The 26,689-nt window shown below is 32.1% G+C and overlaps 1 long non-coding RNA gene across 1 annotated transcript; it reads right to left on the bottom strand.

The window, feature by feature from the left end:
• LOC127701039 (uncharacterized) lies at positions 1–26,344 on the bottom strand. Its single transcript, XR_007981806.1, has 2 exons — positions 26,301–26,344; positions 1–1,009 (listed from the first exon to the last, which is right to left on the bottom strand). It is a non-coding gene; the product is annotated as an uncharacterized LOC127701039 (long non-coding RNA).
• Between the last annotated feature and the right edge of the window lie 345 nt (positions 26,345–26,689).

The raw sequence follows: 26,689 nt of genomic DNA on the forward strand, positions 1-26,689 counted from the left end.
TCCTTTACATTTCTTTTTAATAGCCCATAATGACATTCAAATGATTAATCTTATCATGATTATAGAATTTATAGTTCATAAAATCATTGATACCAGCTGACTTGGCAAAAACTGATCAACTTTCAGTTTACAACAAAAGTAGCCATATCATTGTCTTTGTACTATTCTATGAATTGTCACTTCCATTCTGGCTTATAACTCTCATTGTATATTCACAAAAACAAGATCAACACATCTAATATCTACCATGAATAGCATAATTCTTATTTTGGGTAGGTTCTCTCTATCGTTACTTATTCACTTTCATTTTCAGAAACTAACTGTTTGGTGGTTGAGGTCTCTGATTTTTCGTACAGAAAGTATGCATTGATTCTTTTAGTTTGTTAAGTTATTAATCGGTTTCCTTTTTAACAAATTATCCAACTTAGGCAACTATTGTAGTTTATGTAATTTGCTTCATTATTTGGATTATGACTAAATACCATGATTACATAAAATATGAAATTTTTCCAGTTCTACACCAGCTTCACAGATACATGTATAAGTAATTTTGGACTTGCAGTGTGAATCTTAATATTTTTCTCTTACTGCGATGTAGCCTTTCCAACTCCATTTTCTGAATATCTGCTGACATTTTATTCAGTATCTTACGTAACTGCTAAGTTCAATAATTCGACCATATCCACACATGAACATTTGCACTTTAAAGCCTGGAAATTCAGTCTTGTCCTATCCTATTAAACATGTACTATAATTTCTATCCCTTTGAAACATTTTGTACATGTTTTTTCAAGTATGAAATTTCTCCACAACTTCTATCATGATTTATGCAGATCAGGACATGAACAGAAAAAAATAAACATGTGCATCATGCTAAACAGTAAGTAGCTTTGACTGTTGAAATTTCATTCATAGGCGGCTTGTTTTCTTGTACATTGTACATATAGGTAATACTGCTCTAGCAATGAATAGGTTCGGAAGTATGTGCTCACTGAATAGCCTTGACGACCTGAAACATGAAAAAATTACATTTTTAGATATACATATATAACCCTTTTGAACAGAAACCAAATTATGACAGAAAGAAACAACATCTTATATATAATAAAAAACAATTTTAATACAATCGACAATGATGTTGGGTTGCTGTCCCATTGACATATAATCCACATCTCCTTTTACCTATGTGCATGATGTGTGCAAAAAACTGATGTAACGATACATGTACATGTATGTACATACTAATATGATAACTTTAAATTAGATTTTTAAATCCCAACCTTAAAAATACATGTATTCCGGCCCTGAGAACAATTTCTATTTCGCCTGCATGGTTAACATTGTAATGTAAACATAATTGGTTAATTTAAATTTTAACTTACTTTTACTCATTTTTAAAATATCAAATTTCAATCATGACTATAATTATGAGAGTGAGAGAGTATAGTATCATGCATGGCAATACATAGTCCCCAACCGGTTAAAATTTCATTATACTGGAGCAAAAGGCTATACTTAATCTATAATTTGGCATTGTGTATTGTAATGAATATCAAGTCAATATCTACAATCATGATAAAAAATGTGCGGAAACCTGAATATTTGAGTGAATTTATTAAGTCTATTGACCATAACTCTGGACAAAATCATCGGAACGGAACTAAATTTAAACTTGATATGTAACTTATCATGACGAAAATAGATATCAAATATCAAATCAATATTTTCAAGCACAAAGAAAACAAAGTGAGGAAAACTGATTTCCCGAACTGAAGGAATGACAGACAGACAGATTGACGGAGTGCAAACCAAAAATTCAATATTACATGATAGAGAGAGTAATTAGTACAAATGTACTAAACATCAAGGTCTCATACCTAAAGTTAATCTCAGTTCAGAAGAAAAATTATTTTTATTTAGTTTTACCCTTGTCCATCCGTACGTACGTACGTAGGACGTACGACGGACGTACGACGGACGTACGTCCCAAAATTGGTTTCCGTTCTCTAACTTCAGTTTTCCTCAACCAAATGTAATCAAACTTAAACACAATGCTTATTACCACAAAACACAGATAAAGTTTGAATTTTGGTGGCGTCACTTTAACCGTTCTAGAGTTATGCCCCTTTATAAATGGAAAAATTGCAAAGTTTTTCATTTCCGTTCTCTAACTTAAGTTTGCCTCATCCAATTGTTATGAAACTTATACACAATGCTTATTAACACAATACACAGATCAAGTTTGAATTTTGGGGGCGTCACTTTTACTGTTCTAGAGTTATGCCCCTTTACAAATGGAAAAACTGCTAAATGTTTCATTTTTTTTCCAAAAATATCAATGTCATTATTCAAGTAATTTTTAAAATTGGAGTTATCTTCCTTTGTCCATGATTATAGTTAAATCAACTACAATCAATGCTTTATACAATACAATGTTTAATTTTGCCTTCCACTGATAAAACACAGATCAAGTTGAATTTGAGTAGTGTCACTTTAACCATTATTGAGTTATGCCCCTTTATAAATCGAAAAATTGCAAAATATTTAGTTTCCATTCTGTAACTTAAGTTTGCCCCAACCAAACATTATGAAACCTATATACAATACTCATTACCACAAAACTAAGATCAAGTACAAATATTGTTTCCGTTCTCTAACTTTAGTTTGCCTCAACCAAATGTTATGAAACTTATACACAATGCTTATTACTACATAATACAGATTAAGTACGAAATTCGGTGGCGTGACTTTTATCATTCTTGAGTTTTGTCCCTTTATAAACATAGAAATTGCTGATTTTTTCGTTTCCGTTCTTTAACTTTAGTTTGTCTCAACCAAATGTTATAAAACTTATACACAACCGTTCTAGAGTTATGCGTGTTTACAAATGGTAAAATTGCTGAATTTGTCGTTTCTGTTCTCTACTTATGTTAGCCTCAACAAAATATTATGAGACTTACACACAATGCTTATTAACACAAGACTCCGATCACCTTCAAATTTGGATATCGTCACTTTTACCGTTCTTCAGTTATGTCCCTTTATAACTATATGATATGCAAGCGGGGGCATCATCTGTGTCCACAGGTGGACACAATCCACATTTATGTTGTATAATGATTGATAATTGTTTTAAACAAAAAGTGTAAATTTTGACAATTGAAAATGAGGGATTATTAGCAGATTGTTATAAATAATAATAATGAGACGTGGTATGATTGCGATGAGACAACTATCCACCAAAGTTCAAATGAAGTGCATGTATACACTACATGTAAGCAATAAGACGCAACCATTTGGCCTTTAACAATGAGAAAAACCCATACTCATACAGAATCGCTGGTTAAAAGTCCTTGACATGAAGAATGTCAACTGAGAAAACTAACAGTATATTTTCATATCAAAACAATATACGAAAAAACCAATATATATATGATTGACAAGAACCAACGACAGCCAGTGTTTAATTCCCAGTTCATATGAAAGATAACGAACAATTTAGAGCTTGACATAGATGATACATGTACTACACCTGTTATTGTAATCTGCATGTTGATAGATAATACATGCGAAGGATATATATATCACCAATGTTTTTAATTTGGGAAACTTTTGTCATTGGGTTGCTGACTTTATTAACCCTTTTATTTATTTTATGCATTTAATCATTTGTTAATAAATTGTAAACAACTTGAGCTCTTTTCACAAAAAATCTTGCAACATTATTGATCGAAAATTATACTGAAATGTAATGCCTAATATTGGGTTTTGGTACATATGTCATGTCCTGCTTTGAACTCGTCGTTCGTTGTGGTCATAATAGCAACAGCAAACTAAATTCCGTCTTCACTTCAACTCAACATAATCTCTCTGTGTCAGCTCTACGTTTCTGTAACATCTGACACTCAGTGACAGGACATTTTCGTGCGGAAGCACTGAGCTGACAAAATGTGAGAAAACTCAAGAATTTTCTCTTCATATTGCAACATTGGTATCAATACAAAGTGTGATGTATCTTTATGCCACTCAAAGAGCTTAGGTAAGGTCTTACTAACACAAGAAGGCTAAGTTGCTAGTGTCAGGGAGGTCTGCATCTGATCAGTTACCTTCTTTATAGTCTAATGGAGACGAATTTAAAGGGAGATAACTCTTGATAACAATATCTTATTTATTCAGATGTTATACATTTGCAAAGTATCTTATCTGAATAAAATCTTTGAAATGTTCAAAATTGAACATTTAAAATGATAATAATATCATATTTTGTTTGATATATACCCAAAATTGGTTCAGTAAAAAATGTGGGAAAAGGCTTGAAGTGGGGTTTTAGAGTTAAAAATAAGGCTATTTCTACTAATTTGCCATAGGTGGATTTAAAAAAAAATTTTAATCCAATAAAAAGGTGTGTAAAGAAATTTATTTCATGTATTTATGTGCTCACCTTTTCGAAATCCAGTGACTTGAACTTGGCTAGTAAATGACATATACAAAATAAGGCATTAAAGAGAGCACCCTTTAAGTGTGCCAAAAAATAGAAAATGCTTTATAAATGCATAATTTATGATCTTTTATATATATTTCCACAATATAAATGACTAGAAACCCAATAGAACTAATTTGGTGACTTTTAAAGTACTTTCAACTAAACATATATTTGAAGGAATTTTTAGCTAATTTTATTTGATTATGCAAATTAGCTTGCTACTAAAAATAGACACAATTCAGAGAAGTCTAAAATATATTTTCTGGTTTCCATTGAACCTAAGATATCAAAAAACTTCATTAGCTGGAAAAGTTTTTACCACCCTCCTGGACGAATTTTCAAATTTTGAACGGTTTTCGGTGAGACAAGCTCTTAAGGGAATACAAGAGCAGGGGCAGATAATAACGTTTTCGCGACGTTGGTAACCAGAACGTTGTAATTTCGGGATTTTTCTTATTAGAACGTCAACATTTCCCGACGTCGCTTTAAATGAAGTCATATTTTCGCGGAATATTCACTGACGTCATAAATCCGGTTGCGCGAATTAAAAAAAAAGTACCTGCTAAGAAGCGGCTATGCAGTTTCTTAAAGACAGAAAATCCGCCGAAGAGCACGGGGTTCAAAGGGAATACTGGAGATAAACAAAAATAAATCAAATACAACTTCGCTTTTTTTGACATCAACACAAAAGCTGCAATAGCTAATTATGAGTATTGATAGCTGCTTAACGTCCAGCGGCAAATATTTAAGGTAGATTCATGGTTTACCGTCATCTTGGATTGTACGATCGTTTTACAAAATTGGTCTATTTATTTGCCCAAAATCTGCAAATTTGGAGACAGATTTGCAATTTAATGGTTAGAATGTTTATTTATATATATCAAGAAAACTTGGGGATTTATTGTTTTACTAAAAATATTTAAACAAATAACAAATTTTGTGTTTTTAGAATCATAGTTTTCAAATATTCCATTTAAGGGAAGATAACTCTTTTATTAAAACATATATACTGGTCTGATTTTTTTTATTTTTAATTGCAGCAAGAGAACACGTTCGGTGACACCATTTTTTCTTTTTATTTTCTAAAAACATATTTTGTTTTTATTATTAAACCCATCTTCACAATTTATTTCAAAATTCTGTCTCATAGAATTTTTTATGCACACAAATGTGTTTTTTCATGAACAATCTAACCAAATTTAGGCAATTTTCAACGACCCATAGATTGGAAAATAGCACGGTGACCCCTACTTTTTATTATATTTTTGAAAAAAACATAGTGAAATCTTCCTTTTGGCAAAGTATAAGAAAATTCTATCTCAAAAAGTATATACTTATAATGTACCTTAATTGCACATTTATGTCAGCAACATGTTGTATTAATGAAACTAAAAGAAATGAGAAAACGTATGAACCCGTGATAAATGAGAAATTTGCAACAAAATCTATGGCGCGTTGGGTGGGTGAATCGGGTCTGGTGTTGGAAGATTTGAAATACATACACAAAAGTCATTACTAGTGTGGTGTACAGCAAGTATGCACTGAAAAACGTATAAATGATACTCCAAAATCCTACACATGGTAAACATGGTCTTGGTATGTAGCATTCTTTTATTTCTTATACGAATTATAATCATTAAACATTAGTACTTCGATTCCTATTCTACGATAATATTGTATTATTATAAATCACAGCAAAACGCAAATAAGAATGTCTATATATTACACATTGATTGCATTTAAAAAAACACATGTTTTTTCAGATATTTCTTATTTGATTGGAATATTCAATTTTGGTATACTAGATTTTATCAGTAAAATTCTGTTCCCAATCTTATCATCTTGTTTAACGTCAAAATTAAACTATTTGTTTCTTTTTAAAACAAATCTTTAACATGCTTAAAGTGCACTGGAATAAAATTGAGAATGGAAATGGGGAATGTGTCAAAGAGACAACAACCCGACCATAGAGCAGACAACAGCCGAAGGCCACCAATGGGTCTTCAATGCAGCGAGAAACTCCCGCACCCGGAGGCGTCTAAACAAATATGTATACTATTTCAGTGATAATGGACGTCATACTAAACTTCAAATTATACACAAGAAACTAAAATTAAAAATGATACAAGACTAACAAAGGCCAGAGGCTCCTGACTTGGGACAGGCGCAAAAATGCGGGGTTAAACATGTTTTTTGAGATCTCAACCCTCCCCCTATACCTCTAGCCAATGTAGAAAAAACAAACGTACAACAGTACGAACAGTAAAACTCAGTTTAAGAGAAGTCAGAGTCCGATGTCAGAATAGGAAACAAAAGAAAATAAACAAAATGACAATAATACATAAATAACAACAGACTACTAGCAGTTACTGACATGCCAGCTCCAGGCCTCAATTAAACTGATTGAAAGAATATGTATTCATCATATGAATATCAGGCACAATCCCTCCTGTTAGGGGTTTAGTATTATACCGTCATAAAATTTTTGAGAAGAACATAACCCGTGTCATGCCAACAACTGGTTTTAGAATAAATATGTTTAATTCCGATGCAAAGACCCTATACGTGAATCAATATTAAAGCCAAAATATGCAATCTTTAATGACCTGACAACAGTATCGTAACTATATCCCTTCTTAATAAGTCTGTTTAAAGGTTTTGTTAGGTTTTGAGGTGAATACTGATATTTCTGTGCTTTGTAAAGAATATTACCATAAAAGATTGGATGTGAAATACCCGAACGTATAAGATGTCTGCATGTTGAGTTATATTTACGAATGATGTCCTTATACCGATGATAAAATTTAGTAAATGTTTTGACTAGTTTATGATATCGAAAACCCTGGTGTAATATTTTTTCAGTAATATATAAATCTCTCTCGCTAAAATCTAATACGTTGTTACATACACGAGCGAATCGTACAAGTTGAGATATATAAACACCAAAAGATGGTGACAAGGGAACGTCACCATCTAAAAATGGATAATTAACGATAGGAAATGAAAAATCATCTCTTTTATCATAAATTTTTGTATAAAGCTTCCCGTTAATGATATAGATATCAAGATCGAAAAATGGACAATGGTCATTGTTAGAATTAGCTTTATTTAAAGTAAGTTCAACAGGATAAGTTTTTTTAGTATACATACTGAAGTTGTCATTATTGAGAGCCAAAATATCATCCAAATATCTAAAAGTATTGTTAAATTTTTGTATCAGATGTTTTTTCGATGGGTCTTTGCTGATTTTAGTCATAAATTGTAACTCATAACAATACAAAAACAGGTCCGCAATAAGTGGTGGAAGCATTCTTTTGATCGATCTAAATTATACTCATTGTATTCATAGCTTTTATCTATAAATTCGTTTTACTGAATTTGAAATAATGTTAAATATTCAAGTCCTTCTCGTATAAAAATACCAATAAAGGTTTTCAAACTATGTCTGTTAGATAACGACATCGCAGAAAACTTTTTGTTACAGCTTACACACTTCAGTAAACAAGGTATTGTATTTTAAAACCATGATATCTCTTAAAAATGCACATCACATACGCCTTCTTTCAAAAATGGGAAACCATATCACATTGACCATCATAAATGTATTTTTATGTATATCTCACCGAGTTTAAACCACACCAAACATCCATGTCTTTCCCACATCAGACATTATTATGGTTTTCAAACTAAATCTTCATATATAACTATTTCGGAGACAAAACATTCGACAGAATTTGCAGGCTTACGTGATCAAGCTAAGATAAGTTTCAACATATTGTCAATCCAAATTACATATACGCTATTACAAACAAATGAAAATTATACCAATTTCATTCACAAATCTCTTTTTTGAGTTAGTGACTGAGTTTAATCTTAATCAAATATTCATGTCCTCCCAATTCATAAAGCATTTTAGGTTTTTTTAAATACACAAGTATAATTCTAATTGTTATAAAAAACAATTCTACACAAACTGTTAAGTGAATAAACATGACATAAAGCGCATTACCCTTTATTATAGTTATTGGGTGCAAGGTTGAAACATTACAGCTGAGTACAAAACATTATAATCTCAGATAAAAACAATCAATGAAGAATAAAAAAATAGCGGTTGTAAGCATTACCTGTATATAGGTAGTAAATTTTGATTGTAAAAGTAAGAAAGAGAAAGGAAATCATCGATAAGTTTCGATGTGATTATTATTTTCCCCGCAACGTGAGATGAATAATGATTTATACTACAAATTTGACAAGGAGGAGGCTTTGTTGACTTTGCTTTATTCACCCCTTGAAGTTTCTCCTGATTTTTTTTTTTATTGTTATGGACCATGCATACATTGATATAATCACACAAGACTTTACGAGTGCAAAATACCCATGATTCTAACATGGTTTAAAATGTTGTTTATTGTTTGTTTTTAGTTACTCCTTAGGCATGTTTCGTCAGTTATATTTGATTTATGAGTTTGAATATCCCTTTTGTATCTGTCGCCTCTCTTTTAATGTAATACATTTGTGAAGATGAAAATTCTTAAGAAGTAAGACAGAAAGAGACATTTATATTATAATATGCCAGGGATTTACTACATATGGTAAACATGATATTATTTAATAGCCGTCTTTCATTTCTTTTAAAAAATATGATCATTTAACACTAGTACATGTAGTACTTCCATTTCTATTCTACGTTGATACTTTTTTTTATTCAAATCACAACGATACGCAAATAACAATGATTACAAATTACATATGTGTGTCCTTTAAAAAAACTTGCATCTTCTGATATTTCTCATTTGATTGGAATATTCAAACTTGGTATACTAGATATCATCATCGGTAACATTTGTTCCCAATCATATTATCTTTTAAAACGTCAAATATAAACGATGTTTTTTTAAAAGTGCACTGGAAGCAATCCTTCGATCGACCACAATTAAAGTCATTGTATTTATAGCTGTTATCTATAATTCGTCTCACTGACTTTTATATAATGTTAAATATTCGTATAAAAAAACGATAAAGGTTTTCCAACTAAATCTTATAAATAACTACTTCGGAGAAATCTTTTTGTTACAGCTTACACACTTCAGTAAACAAGCTATGGTATTTTAAAATCATATTGTCTCTTAAAAGTGCACATCACATACATGTACGCTTTCATACAAAAATGAGACACCATCATATCATACACATCGACCTCATATCTATTTTTATGTATATCTCACCGAGTTTAAACCATGCTAAACATCCATGTCTTTCCCACATCAGACATTACTATGGTTTTCCAACTAAATCTTTATTTATAACTATTTCGGAGAAAACTGCAGACTTACGTGATCAAGCTAAGATAAGTTTCAACATATTGTCAATCCAAATTACATATACGCTATTACAAACAAATGAAAATTATACCAATTTCATTCACAAATCTCTTTTTTGAGTTAGTGACTGAGTTTAATCTTAATCAAATATTTATGTCCTCCCAATTCATAAAGCATTTTAGGTTTTTTAATTAACACAATTATAATTCAAATTGTTATAAAAACAATTCTACACAAACTGTTAAGTGAATAAACATGACATAAAGCGCATTACCCTTTATTTTAGTTATAAAGTGTAAGGTTGAAACATTACAGCTGAGTACAAAACATTATAATCTCAAATGGATTGATACAATAAGACGACACGATCTAAGTCAGATAAAAACAATCAATGAAGAATAAAAAAATAGCGGTTGTAACATGTATATAGGAAGGACAATTTGTTTGTTAAAAGCTAGAAAGAGATTGAAAATCATCCATTTTATTTATAAAATGTTAAAGACAAAAATAGCAGCGGAAGTGGTTTGATAACTCGTTGACATTTTTGTTTACTTTTGTTAGCTCCACGTATCCTGCAAAGTGTTAATGGAAGGGAATTTACGGCTAATGTAATCATAGAACTTAAACCTCTTTTGCCAGAGCTTATATTAGTGCTTGGTAGACCATGTAGCACTCAAAATCAGGGGTCTGTTTAAAGAGTAAACGCTGACATTAAGAGTATGATGATTTCATGGACACACGTGAACCACTCACACTGATCTGCATGATCAATATTCAGTGTGCAATTCAATAAGTAAAAAAGTTTAATAATAATCTTAATAATAATTAAACTCAACTTTCAGAGTCCAAGTGGATATTTCCCTCAATTGCAATAATAAACAAACAAATAAATAAAAGAAAAAGTGAAAGCTAGTAAAAATAACCCACAAATTGGCCAAAGTAAACCCAAAATTACTAACCAAAAGAAGAAGATACTGAACAAAACATTTAAAAAAAAAAAAAAAAAAACAGAACGAAGGAAGAAACAAATATCACTCAAAGATAGCGAGTTGTACAAGTTATTATCTTTTTCTCAGCAAAAATTGTAGAGTTAATTATTTGTATGATGGCATCGTAGGAGTGATTACTTGTCATGTAATAACATGTACACGACATAAACATTAAGAAAAGAAATTGAAAATTAAATTTCAAATTATAATAGCTATCCCCTTTGAACTTAAATACATATTGTTAAAAGGGGGTTAAAGTTCGTAGAAAATATTATTAAAACGATGCAGATGCAAGTATGGGTCATGCTACTTTAAGTGATTTCAGAAAAAATTGTCTTTTTATGTTTTGCATGGTAATAAACCATATTTTCGTTATAACTTTATTTATAAACAGAAAATCTGATATACATTTTATATAACAAGATTTATTATAACATAAAATAATTTTGTTAAAATGAGTGTTGATGTTATTTTTAAGGTTGTACAAAATAACACAGCTTTTCCTTCTACAGTTAAATGTATAGGAAAAGATGTGGAAGGCCTCCATCTTTAATAAGTTCAGAAATTCCACGCAAAATAATTCATTTACAGGTATTTCATTATAAAAAAATAGTTACAATACTTGGTTAAATAAACACAAAATAAAAATATCCAATATTTACTAATTGTTAAAATTTTTGGTTTAAAGGTACATGTATTGTATTAATTTCAATGTTAGCTTAATTTGTGCGTTAATTTAAAAAATGATTTTAAAAAATTAAGTTATGTTTCATGTAAAAGATGCTAACACATATTTATAATTGATCAACAAACACTTTTGTTGTGTGTATTTTTATTTTCTCAATAAACACTAATGTGTTACTTTATAAGTTTTGTTCCAACTGATTTATCTATTAATGAAGTGGTCATTTATTAGCATTTGCTTGATCAACGCCGATTGTTAATGAATATCATTATTGCAAAATTTTAATTTAGTTTGTAATATATGAATAAACTTTTGACTGATGATTACTTATTGTCCAGTTGCAAGTATTTCATGCATATTCAGAGAGAACTTACAATAACTTAAGTACAGTTAAAATAATCGTTTTCTGAGTGAATTATTTAGTACTACTTAACTCCGAATATGCCTTCTTATAGTATTCCTGTCTGTGAATATTAGGCAACATAACGTCCAGTGCCAACAATTTCATTCATTATTCGAACGACAGCATGTTAACTATAAATACTTTCGATAGGTTAAATTACTTTATCGGGAATTTGGGATTGGCCTATTTTTTTACGATTATTCAGGATCTAAAGTAGTCTAAAGATGTTGAGAGCGATTTAGTTTGACTTCAGCAAGAAACTACTTCAATCTTCGTTATGTTATAGAGGCCGTTTTATAAAAGTTGCAGTAATTTAAAAAAAAAAGGTTGCCTTCCAACTTTAACTCATGTTAAGCTGCCGGTTTTAAAAAAATACCTTAGTTAATTTATTTCTATTTTCTAATGAAATAGTAAAATGAGTATACGTTAATGAAAAAGCAATAACCAAATAACATACGTATTTATAATATGGACATGAATAATAGTTCAGTAAGAAAATAAATAAGCTCGGTATAGACACGTTTGTAGGACTTGGCATTTTGGCAATGTAAATGTCATATTTACTTGTTATGTATTTTGAATTGCTCATAGAGTCTGTTCGCCCTACTAAAAAATATATAATCTTGAAATTTATGGAAACATGGAAATATTTAAAAGTTTATGGCTTGTTTAGGATCATTAATTGTTCAATGACAAAATAATTCGGATCACTGATTATTGTGATACTTGTCTTTTGATGGATTAATAATAAAAACAAACGTTTTGTTTTGATAAAATATTCAGCTTGATAGTAATAAAAACAATGATGTACGAACTGTAAATCATGAAACGGATTTACAAGTTCATTTATTATTATACTCTGAGACTAGTCTCAGTTATACTGCATACATTCGTGATTGACTGAATAGACCCTGAATACAATTCATAAAGATAAATACATTGTATTCCAGTATTTTATTCTACTCTGCAAATCAAAGGGAAAATGATAAATTGATTGCGGCGATATAAATATTCTGTAAAATTTTCAAAAAACTTTAACATACTTTGTTCAAATACTTAAAATTATGGGACTAGACAACAATTAGAAAAGAATAAAAATCAGGGCGAATGGACCCTGGGCGAACAGGTATCAGGGCGAACAGGTAATAGGGCGAACGTAAATCAGGGCGAACGGACCCGGATTCTTTATATATACACAAAACGTTCACAGTATTTATCAACCGATGAAGTGTTTACTGAAAAAGCAAAATGTATGGATACGTTGCATGGCGACGTCATCAAAACGTCATCTTTCTAAAATTAGTAAATACAATATGTTACAAGTATCCATTTCTTAAATATCCATTTCTTAAAAAATGAAGAGCAAGCATGGACTTATATACAATTGTTCACAATATTTTGAGAAATTAAACAATAGCTTTGCATAAATGTACCTGCCAACTGTCACTATTTGCGGGGGATTTCCCCCTAGTCCAAATAATTATGACGTCTTGGAAGGCTATTTAAAATTTGTGCTTTGTCACCTTCCTGCGAAGTAAGGCGTCAAAGAAAAAACAATGTAATAGCCTTTCAAGATGTCATAATTATTTGGACTAGATTTCCCCCATGAAAGCTCCCAAATGGAAATTTTTAAAGAGGATTTTGTCCCAATTTTAAACAAAACAGTTAATTTTACAATGGCTATAGATAAATAAAGGCAACAGTAGTATACCGCTGTTCGAAACTCATAAATCGACTAAAACTGAGGGAAACGCATCAAATATAAGAGGAGAACAACGACACAACAAAAACACAACATTAAAATGTAACACACACAGAAACGAACTATAATATAACAATGGCCATTTTCCTGACTTGGTACAGGACATTTTAAGAAAAAAATGGTGGGTTGACATGTGGCATGCCAAACCTCCCGCTTTAATCGCAACGTCAAACACAACACCAAAACGACAACATCACATGAAAGGATCACAATACAAATAAATGGGAGAACATATAGGACAAAGAAACACACGAATAAAAGCTAACAAAAGGTAATAGGCTTGAAATTCAATACGCCAGACGTGCGTCTCGTCCACACAAGACCAACCAGTGACGCTCAGATGAAAAAAGTTTGAAAGCCAAAACAAGTACAAAGCTGAAGAGCACCGAGGACCAAAACTTTCAAAAAGTGGCGCCCAACACGGCCAGCGTTTTCTGCCTGGGACAAGAACATCCTTATTATTTAGAATAATTTATAATTTTGCAAACAGTAAATTTTATAAAATGACTATATAATAGATATACATGATAAAACCGAAGTGGGGACTAACTACAGAATAAAAACGGATACATTACATAAAACAACTTAATCCAACACATAAAAATACACAGCCGAGTTAGCCAAAGCCTCAACGCACAAGGTGACATCACATTTGAAATTCTAAAAAAACACACAAAGTGACGTCACATTTGAATTTGTAAAAATATTTCCCAAAAATAAGATAGGATTAGTATTGATTCAAGATTAGATTTGTAATACTAACATTACAGTTATTAATAACAATGAAAATTACAATACTTATTAATATCAAATTGTGGTAGTAATAAGATAATTAATTGTATTATCTGGCTATGTCGGTGGTTCTTCTGAATCAAACTGTAAACCAAATATATCGTATAAATTTCGTTGAACCAAACTAAAATCTACTAAATGAAGGGGTGATTAATTATCTTTACCATAACACACGAATATAACAGAAAAGACGTTAAGACATTTAACAAAATATAGGCTTTACAAAGTATGAAGAAGCCAAAAAACAACATAGAGATGCATTTGAAGCCCCCCATTGAAGGTTTTTTTTTATTGTAAGAGCCATCTTGCACGCAAAACCACCACGGGCATTGGAAAAAATTGGCAGGTAAGTTAGTTAACTTTTGACTTTCGGCATATTCAAGCATGGATGCAATTGGGTACTCCTCATTACAGAATCATTGATGGTTTGGGGGTCAGTTCAGACCAATTTTTCTATGATTCTATATGGATTCAAAATTAAATATGTGAAATCATATCGCACATAATGATACATCTACAAAATAAACACATAATGAAAACTTTTGTCTAAAGCATGAATAAACGTATGTTAAAAACCGGTCAAAATAGGTGCAATTTGGGTACACTCACGTTACCTATGAAAGAACATCTGTACGTCTTAAAATTGGTTCCCGGTCTCTACTTAACCAAAGTTTATGAAACTTTATGTTCACAATGCTGATTACCACAGAACTCAGATCAAGTATAAATTTGGGTAGCATCTTTTGTATCAACCTTAAGTTATGTCACTAAATTAATTGAGTAATTCTTTTTTTTTTTTAGGTTTTTAATTTTCTGATTTTTTGGGTTTTTTTTTTTTATTTAAAAAGGGTGATGTTTCAGTTTCGGGACAATAACTCAAAAACACTATATCCAATTTGCAAGAAACTCTGGTGAATTATTAATAACTTTTGCCATGAGCTCCCTTTCGATTTTTATAAATTTTAGATTTTACATTTATAGGGTTTTATTCATCAAATAAAGTTTTTTTCCCGAGTTCTTGGACAATAATTCAAAAATGCTTTCAGCAGTTTTCATGTAACTTTTGTTCCCAGTTTTCAGACGGAACAATTTTAACAATATCTCATGTTATATTAACATAACATTGGGATTGACAGAAGAAAGCTCTCTTCAACTTGAAAAAATAACACCCCATAGTTATTGTCATGTTACAGTTGTTATAGACTTGCCACATACAGGTTTTTACCCATTTGGATAAAGGCACAAACTTGTTTCAGTTGCAAAGACTCATTATATAAATTATATAAATAGTGACTGCTATTATGAAATATTATCTAACTGACTGGATCAAAATTTTGGATTTTGGCACTCCCTGATAGGTTTTATAACACAAAAGAAAGGTTCAGATGATATTTGATGAATTGTTTGGTTGGCAGGGCCCATTTTAAACTAGTCCAGATAAAGGCCTAAAGGGTTTATAACTAATCATTTGTTAACATACACTATAAGGAAATATCATTTCGTCAGACCACGGTTTGCGGAAGTAGTTAAGAAGACAATATTATTTTTTTCAGGGGTTGACAGGATACACGTAATCGTAAATAGTTTCAACTCAAAATTATTATGCAAGCAGATTTAATAAACAACGATTTCATACATTATTAAGTCTCCTAAACAAAGTTTGGAGACTTATTGTTTTTGCTCAGTTCTTATTATTTTCATTATTCCTCTTCTTCCTCTTCTTCTTCCGCCACTTTAAAAATGAACTTGTCCGCAGCGGTTCTCCAAAACCACTTGTCAAATTTACTTAGGATTTCATAAAATGTTCGACTAATATGTTTAGGGGAGCCATCAATCTTTCGTTTGTGCATTGGGGTCTATTAAGGGGTATTTTGGTGGTCACCCCCACCCTGTTCAATTTGAGAATGTGCTTTTATCTTGTAAACGGTCGAGATCCCCACCCCTAAACCATATATATTCTTGTATGCGACAATAAAACAAATCAAATAAAATAAAAGGGAAGTCCCTGGGGGTCACCCTACCCCTCATGTTTGATAAAATGTAAACGGTCAAGATCCCCACCCATAAACCATATATATTCTTGTATGGAACAATAAAACACATAAAATGAAATATAGGGAGAGTCCATGGGGGTGACCACACCCCCTTATGTTTGAAAAACTTTTAAATGGTTGAGATCCCCACCCCTGAACCATATATATTCTTGTATTGGACAATAAAACAAATCAAATGAAATAAAAGGGAATTCCCTGGGGTCACCCCCACCCCGTTCAATTTGAGAATGTGCTTTTATCTTGTAAACGGTCGAGATCCCCCACCCCTAAACCATATATATTCTTGTATGCGACAATAAAACAAATCAAATGAAATAAAAGGGAAGTCCCTGGGGGTCACCCTACCCCTCATGTTTGATAAAATGTAAACGGTCGAGTTCCCACCCCTTAACCATATATATTCTTGTATGGGACAATAAAACAAATCAAAAAAATATGGGACCATAGGAATGGCGAAATATGGGAGCTTTGTTTGGGAGACTTCGTAACAGCATCCTGTTACAATTACTTCTTGTTTTTTTTTTGTTTATACTTTATATAGGGCTTTATCTCTGATCTTATTCACGTGTGCACAATTCTTTTTCTACGTATTTCACCTTTATCAAAATTAAGAAATCTGTTTGGTTGCCAATTTATTTGTAGGGGTGTTTAGATTAAGTGTCGAGTTAATATATATTATTTACGTTGTCTGCGAGTAACAAATCATTTTTCTGATGAAGTAACTAAATTCAAAACCAATATAGATATAGTTAACATATATATTTTATTGAACTCTGTAAATTGATCAGAATGCGAATGACAACATACACCTACAATTCTTTTTTGTGTTTCAAGTTTCGGTAACACATGCCATTTGCGCGGGAACTTCTTACATTTACTTTGGATTATTGAAATGTATTGTAACAGTAATTGATTTTTTGAGGTTATGTGATATTATCTATTTTTCTATAGTATATAAACACGTCAGGTTTATACACATTAAATCTCTGATCAGTGGCGGATCTAGGGGGAGGGGGATTCCGGAGGTTGAACCTCCTTTTTTATTGGCGATCAATGCATTTGCATAGGGATATTAGTTGGAACTGACCCTTTACCTTGGGTTAGGCCCTCTTTTTAAAAATGGCTTGATCTGTCTCAGCTGATCTATTCAGAACTGAAACACATCAGTGGCGGATCCAGCCATTTTAAAAGGGGTAGGGGTGTCTCAACACACAATAGAAAGGGGGGCGGAGTCCAACCATGTCCCCATTCAAATGCATTGATCACCCCCACAAAAGGGGCGATTTTAACCGGGAACCTTCCCCTGGATCCGCCACTGCACATTACTTGAACCTATGTTAATTAGTGAGTGATGCGAAAACAGCTCAATTTACATTAGGCAATGTTAGGTCCACCTTTATAAAAATGACTGAAACCGCCCCTGCTTATCCTGGGTGAGTCCCCCTTTTTTAAAAATGGCTGTATCTGTCCCAGCCTGTCTAATCAGAACTTAAACACACCAGGGGCGGATCCAGCCATTTTGAAAGGGGGGAGTCCAACCATGTGCCCAATCAAATGCATTGATCACCCCCCAAAAAAAAACGGCAGTTCCAACTGTGAAATCCTCCCCTGGATCCGCCACTGCGCATTACTTGGACCTATGTTAGTTCGTAACATGTAACTACTAAGTGATGCGAAACCAACTCAATTTACTCATAAACTTCCTTATTAAAGAAATATTATTTTAAAGTAAACATGTTCATTATATTTTGCTGTGTGAAATTGGCCTAAATATGAAGGACAGTATAGACCGAATTCTTCTGTCCCTATAATGCATATATTTACTAATTTACATTTGCTTTTTATTGATTTTGCTATTTTCTTTTTTTTTTTTTTTACTTTTTTTTGTGCAATATTGCAAAATTAAAAAATAAAGAAAATAGCAAAATATAGAAAAATCAATAAAAATCAAATGTAAATAAGTAAATATATGCATTATAGGGACAGAATAATTCGGTCTAAGGACAGTACAGCCCTGAAAATGGTATATCTCATTTTACACAGTCTTACGCGGGAAAGACCCATTGGAAAGTATCACCATTGCGACAAATAATTTCTTTATGCATTGTAATTTACTGACGGTCTTTTAATTTGATATCCTACCATAGAACATTTGCTGTGTGAAATTGGCCTAAATATGAAGGACAGTACTGCCCTGAAAATGGTATATCCCATTTTACACATGCTTACGCGGGAAAGACTTATTACAACCCGACCATAGAGGAGACAACAGCTGAAGGCCAACAATGGGTCTTCAATGCAGCGAGAAACTCTCACACCTGGAGGCGTACGTCCTTCAGCTGGCCCCTAAACAAATATTTATACTAAATTAAGGATTGTCTACAATTTGGAATCTACAAAATACAGATATACTGTTCCCAGATGGATTTCAATCTTAATTGTGGGTCTCAATTGGGTCTAAGCGTAACGCGGGTTTGCTGATTTTTTTGTAAACGTGACGCGTGAAAGTCAAATTATTGTGCTATGAAAACGGGAAATGACCAAAAAATGAGAATTGCTTATGTACATAGTATAAGTGGGATACGGGAATCTGACAAAACAGTAAGTTGGATCCAGGATCAGAACCCCCAATGAGACCTCCTTAATTATTTATTGTCAATATTGAAAATAAGTTGATCTATCCCTTCGAAAAATTGTTTCAAACATAATGAATCCCTGTTCCCTTCCCCCTCTATAAATTTAAAACATGTAAAAGGCTACATTTTCTTTTTTTCTTTTTAACAGGCATTTATTTGAACTTGGAATTAATTTTAATTATGGGATTTGCATAATTTCTTGTGCTTGGAATTTTTAATAAATTCCATTTTTTTTTTTGTACTATAATGATTTTAGTGGTTCATAACACTTTCCATACAATGTATTTTGTATAGCTAGATAGTGTTGTGCGCGGAACAGTACATTCTATTGAAAATATACTATCTTCTTGCACAGTACATTCAAGTACAGAATAAATATGGACTTTATTTAAAATTTCAAGCACAGAAAATGATGCAAATTCCATAATTAAAATTAATTCCAAGTTCAAATAATAGCCTATTTTTTTAAGAACAGCATAACAAGGGATATTTCTCCGGGGGGAGTTCCAAATCTTTTGTTTAAATTAGTTGTAAATCAAGCATTTACTTTTCTCATTTGAATTGATGCATACTTTTCATGTGGGGACTGGTTACAGCCAACAAGGGTTTTCCTCATTTTTATACACCTGTTTACAATGGTTTACGGGACGTATTATGGTATACCGTTGTCCGTCCGTCGTCAACATGTAGGACATGAACTCCAAAATGCTTTAACCAATTTGCATGAAACATTGGAGAATTGTTAATATCTATTGATGTGAGCTCCCTTTTGTTTTTTATAAATGTTAGATTTTTTATTCATTAAAAAAGTTTTTTTTTCCAGTTTTCAGACAATAACGTATTCTGGTATACATGTATACCGTTGTCCGTCGTGAACATGTCGGACATAAACACAAAAATGCTTTAACCAATTTGCAAGAAAATATGGTATGGTTAATTTCCATTGACATGAGCTCCCTTTAGATTTTTATAAATTTTAGATTTCACATTTCCGAGTTATAGGATTTTATTCATAAAAAAGGGGGATTTTCCAGTTTTTGCGAAATAACTCAAAATGCTATCAGGAGTTCTCATAAAATTTTGGTGTATAGTTTATATCTATTGATATAATTTTATAAATTTCCCATTTTACATTTCCAAGTTGTGGAGTGTTATACATTAAAAAAGGTGGGAGTTTCCAGTTTTCAGACAATAATTCAAAAATGATTTCAGCAATTCTCATGAAACTTTGGTGAATTGTTTATATCTACTAATTAAAGCTCCCTTTGGATTTCCATTAATTTCTAATATGACATTGAGAAGTACAGTCAAACCTGCTTAAAGTCATATGAAACGAGCGACTGGTGAAAAATAATGTTCATCCAATTCTTGAACCAAAGCATGTATATGTCATAAACTTAGTCTTCTGTGCACAATTTTATCATTTTTTACGCAAACATATCGTATATTCGTCAATTTTTTTTTCTCTCTGTCTGTTATGAAGTGAAAATATGGCAGCTACTTGATTGTCGTGTTTTGAAGCCGTAGTTTACCGATTGTCATCTTACATTAAACAATCAATAAAGAAGCATGGATATTGAGCACGTGTTTAACATGTAAAATCAGATAATAGTTTATTTTAATGACAGATCCATGCGTATTGCGATCACTGGATTTTATGAAAAGGGTCACGCTAAGGTCACTTTGCATATGGAAAATATGTCCGCGAATTGCTTCCTGGAAGCAAGCAATTAAAAAAAGAAAACTTCTTAATCTTATAAATGTGGACAAACTTAAGAATTTTCTTCAGAAAAAAAATACATGTACACAAGTTTTATAATGAAAACTCTCTACTTAGTTATAAAAAGACATATGCATCATTTTTTTTATTTGAGGTTTCATGTGACTTTCAAGACCACCTGTATTAAGCAAAAACCTGTATTAAAAGACCATTAGTTTTAGGTCCCTCTGCCATGTCTGCAGTGCATTTCATATAGTTTGAACCTGTATTAAAAGACCACCTGTCTTAAAAGACCACTTTTTTTTTGCTCTCCCTTAAGTTGTCTCCTTAAACAGATTTTTCTGTAATTGATCTTTATTCTTTGAAAATGGATCATGCACTCATGGCGCAGTTTTTTATTGAAGGCTGTATTTGCTTTGTCATTTGAACTACTGAGGATAGTTGTCTCATTGGTAATTATACCAAATATTCTGAATTGTATATTGATTGCAGACCTCAAAAACTTGTATAAAGACAACGTTACATATGCTGCAAACTTCAAACAATCTACATGTAATACAACTGATTTACCATAAAACTGTTAGACAGAACTTTATATATTTGATTTATTTCGTGTCTTTATACATAACTACATATAGCTACCAATCAACAGAACAATTACAAAGTAAATGATAATTAGGGTATGATGTCTTGAGAGGTTTTTGAATAAATCTTATCAATATAAAATGTATCACAATGTTAACATGTTGGGATCTTTTATAGCCACATATACAGTATGGGGTTTCCTTATTTTTGACGGCCTTATGGTTGCCTGAACTTTGGTGAATATTTTAATATATGAATAAATCCAATGTGAATATTACATGTACAACAATCATCTACCCAAAGCCAAACTGAATGTAATTGGGGCCTCTGTGGACAAGTGGTCCAAGTAGTTACTACTGTAATCCCTAGCCAGTCAACACTGAGGTCGTGAGTTCGAATCCTGCTCGTGTGAATGCACTCGACTCCAATCTTAATTGACTAGGATTGTCAGTTTTCCTATCGAAGGTCGGTGGTTTTCTCCGCGCACTCCGGCTTCCTCCACCAATAAAAACTGTCCTCCACATTACAAAGCGGACATCAATCTGAGTCTTATATATAAAACTCGTGTAAACATCAACCCAACAATGTTAGAACTGTAAATTTGCTTTCGCAAATTTATTGTTCTTCCCTCACCGGGATTCGAACTCATACTACTGAGAGATCGTGACGCCAAATCGCCTGCATTGTATCCGATGACCACTGGACCACCTTGGCTTATATATATGTTCATAAAATAAATAGTAAAATAAGTAACAAGTTAATAGTTCCAGTTCAATCGATTTCATCCTTCCATTGGGACTCTTCAGGATAACTGATTTTGTCGTTATGGGCGACGTCGTTAGGGAGGTTTGTGACGTTCCGGCATTATTAAATTAAAAGTTCTTGGGATTTAATTTTGATCGGAAGATGTACTGAAATAACATTCCATCTCCTTTCGATAGGCTTCATCTCGTCTAAATTTAAAAATAGGCATTATTTGAAAATGTTTTTTACCACAAGTGTCAAGATGGGCACTAATTGGCGAGTTTCAGTATTGTGGGAGTTTTATTTGGTATTAATTCAAACAGAGGGCCGGGGTGCTAAGCCTATATCAATTTGTGCATGAAGCGATTGTTACTTGCTAGGTATCGAATGAATTTTTTTTTTATCCAAGACATATAACCTTAGCCGTATTTGGCACAACTTTTTTGAACGTTTGGTCCTCAATGCTCTTCAACTTTGTACTTGTTTTGGCTTTCGTACTTTTTTATCTGAGCGTCACTGGTTAGTCATGCGTATTAAATTTTAAACCTGGTACCTTTTGTTAGCTATTACTCGAATGTTTCTCTGTCCTATATGTTCTCCCATTTATTTGTATTGTAGTCCGGTCATGTAATGTTGTCATTTTAATGTTATGTTTAACATTGCCATAAAAGCGGGCGGTTTGGCTAGCCACAAAACCAGGTTCAACCCACCATTTTTTTTCTTAAAAATGTCCTGTACCAAGTCAGGAAAATGGCAATTTTTATCGTATAGTTTGTTTCTGTGTGTGTTGCATTGTCGTTTGTTGTTTGTTCACTTCAGTGTGTCTGTTGTTTCGTTGTCCAAATATACTATATTGTATTGTTTATTTGCGTAATTCTCTGTCCGTAATGTTGTACTGTATTCATGTCATGTAATGGTGTCATTTTAGTGTTATATTTAACATTGCCATAAAAGTGCGAGGTTTGGCTAGCCACAAAACCAGGTTCAACCCACCATTTTTTTCTTAAAATGTCCTGTTCCAAGTTAGGAAAATGGCCATTGCTATATTATAGTTCGTTTCTGTGTGTGTTACATTTTAATGTTGTGTTTCTGTTGTGTCGTAGTTCTCCTCTTATATTTGATGTGTTTCCCTCAGTTTTAGTTTGTTACCCGGATTTGTTTTATGAATTTCGAACAGCGGTATTCTACTGTTGTCTTTCTTTACCACAACTTTTTGAAAGATTTAACCGGTGTTCCCCATGTATACATGTATACTGAAAATATGATATAAATTTACGTTTTTTTCAGGACTTCTGATACATCCATGTAGTATTGCAGTTTTGTGAGATGTGGTTATTTGTGAAGGACCTGTAGTACAAAGTATATCACTGGATTGAGCTCTTTGTCTAAGTGTAATATTATAGTGCTTTGCTTTGAGCTCAGTTCATTGTTATGCAATTCATTCTTTGTGAAATAAAGATTTGGCAAACAACTTCAATTTGCACAAGGAATTGTAGTAGTATCCATTCTATGTAAGTAGTAATGGGGAGATCTACATGATATCAAAGCATTTTGTTTACGTTTGAATCAAAGATGTCTTGTCCAGAAGCCAAATTAAAAAAAAACATAAATTAACCAAACAATGCTGCTCCTGCTACCAGCAATATGATTCTATGTGATTTTGTTACACTTTTTAAGCACCTGCACTGCCTACTGATGATGCAGTCTTGAGTGTAAATGTCATTCAGTAGTGTACAAAAAGAACCAAATTCATAAGGCCTATCTGCCCTTATTTATTTCTAAAAACATATTTCATTATTCAACATCTATCATTCATTTGTCGCTTTGTGTGAATTAACAGTAAATGTTAATTACAACACTTTCATACCACTACAAAACTAGCTTGAAAATGTACTTAGTCATCACTTATATTTGTATTCATAAAACAAAAAATTCTTGGAACAAGAATATTTTTGCAATACCTTTTTCATTTCGAATTCTATAACGTTTTAGATAAGTAGAATATTTTAGGACCATTAAATATATTTTTATCTGATTAACATACATGGATATATAACCTACAGATGGTACATGCATACATGTTCTTGAAAACCAGGTTCAACCCACCATTTTCTACATTTGAAAATGCCTGTACCAAGTCAGGAGTATGACAGTTGTTGTCCATTCGTTTTTGATGTGTTTTGTCATTTGATTTTTCCATGTGATTGAGACATTCCGATTTGATTTTCCTCGGAGTACAGTATTTTTGTGATTTTACTTTTTGGATACCATCTCTAATATTAAAAATCACATCATGAAGAAATGAACTTAATGTATTCCCCTCTTAGCTACAAATGTATCCAAAATCGAAGGTGTAGAGCACATTTCATCATTTTAATCATTAATTTTGGTAATCAATGCAATTAGTGTCTCCTCCAGGACAGTCTTGAACATTAAAACAAAGTATTCAATACTGCTAATGTTAAGTGTTTGGTTCAGGTTAGCTGTCATTGTCATTGATTGTGCAACAGTTTAATATATATAGATCCCCATGTAAGCTAACGCTGTCAAACATTCAAACATACTATCTACACTGATCTGTGTCAACACTTGTATTGTAACAAAAAATAACCAGTGTGGTGTTTTCTGGAAGTACAACTTCCTAGTAGAAAAAGATATTTGGATACTGACACTTGTTTGTGAATTGGAATACTAGAAAATGGATATCGATTTAAAAGAAACCCGGACAAAACCTTTAAAATGATCATGAGACTTGGTACTCTCGAAAAGATTGTTTTGGTTCAATCACTTTTGGTATCAAAACATAGGTAAACATTCTCTATTTTGTTTCAATTCTGGTTTTGCATTCACGCGTCTCCGAACTGTATTTGATCACTTAACCTTTGGTTTTCAATATTTTATATGATTTATTATTATTCTAAAAACACAATGATCAAATCTATTTTTTATTAGTTCTTAGGTAACATCCAAGAAAAGTATGAAATAATTGATAAAATAAATCATCTTAAATTATACATATATTTTACTAGTCTTATTGTGTCATGGTTTCACAGTACCATATTCCTTTTCTTCATAGTATTTTGTGAGGTTTTTTTCTTTGCTTTTACGTTTAAGTAATGTAATTCATATGAAATATAACAAATTGCATATTATTTGTTTTTCTTTTTTTTAAATTGGAAATGAATTAACAGTTTATTGTCTATGATGCTTTGTTAGTGCTTTTCAACAAATAAAATGGCAAATACATCTAACTTTCTGAGCTGAGATCTGAGAAAATGTTTTAAACCAACACCAATAGCTTCTACCATACTGGGTTTCGTTTTGACGTTAGCCGCACGACGGGTGTCACACGTGGCGCAAGATAGGCTTATCGATCTTGTGCACTTGAGATCAACACCTGTTTTTTTTGTAGGGTTTGTGTTGCTCTATCTTTAATTTTCTTTTTTGTGTTTGTGTACTGTTTTGTTACCTATTGTTTGTCTGTTGGTCTTTTTCTTTTTAAGCCATGACATTTTCAGTTTATTTACGACTATTGAGTTTGAATTTCACTCTGGTATCTTTCGACGAATAAAAAAGAAACATGAAGTACACTATCAAAGATCTACCATCATTCTCATGATTATAGGGACTATCAAAGATCTACCATCATTCTCATGATTATAGGGACTATCAAAGATCTACCATCATTCTCATGATTATAGGGACTATCAAAGATCTACCATCATTCTCATGATTATAGGGACTATCAAAGATCTACCATCATTCGCCTAATCTTAGACACTACCAAAGATCTATCCATATTACCAAACATACAATTTACCCCCAAAATACCGTATTAATGATATTTCCTGCCATTACAGAATTGTCGATATAGAGTCTGATAGTACTCTCGGGGACGAAACGTCAATCATCGGTGGTATCAACCCGTTGTTAAAAAAAACAATCAAAGAAACAGAGTTATAATTTTGTTCGCCAGATGCATGTTTTGTCTACATACTATCCATTTATGGCATTCGAGTCGAATAGGTGCAAGGGCAAATCAAGCACAAAGTTGAAGAATATAGCAGGAAGACAAACCTGAGTGAATTGAACATTTAATCGGTTGATGAACAAAAAATGAACTTACCCATAATATTTCATGACAGCACATTGGCTCGTGGAATATTAAAGTTATCACTTATTGTCATTTGTATCTTTATGGAAGTTGTTATTTTAACTTAATGTGAAGAAGAATGTCAAATATATCATTAAGAAGTTGATTTATGAGTTGGCAAGATCAACATATCTATCCGCTCTAAACCCTCCTCAACGAGTTTAGATATTCAAAACATTTCTACACAGAGGATCATATGGTTTATAACGATAGTATTTTTACATCGATCAAATTCCCATCCAGAATTTTAATATGAAGAGGTAGCCAATATTGCTTATATTTCAGTCCAGAATTTTAATATGAAGAGGTAGTCAATATTGCTTAAATTCCCATCCAGAATTTTAATATGAAGAGGTAGCCAA

The sequence above is a fragment of the Mytilus californianus genome, unplaced genomic scaffold, assembly GCF_021869535.1.
Source record: "Mytilus californianus isolate M0D057914Y unplaced genomic scaffold, xbMytCali1.0.p SCAF_5, whole genome shotgun sequence".
Lineage (NCBI taxonomy): Eukaryota > Metazoa > Mollusca > Bivalvia > Mytilida > Mytilidae > Mytilus > Mytilus californianus.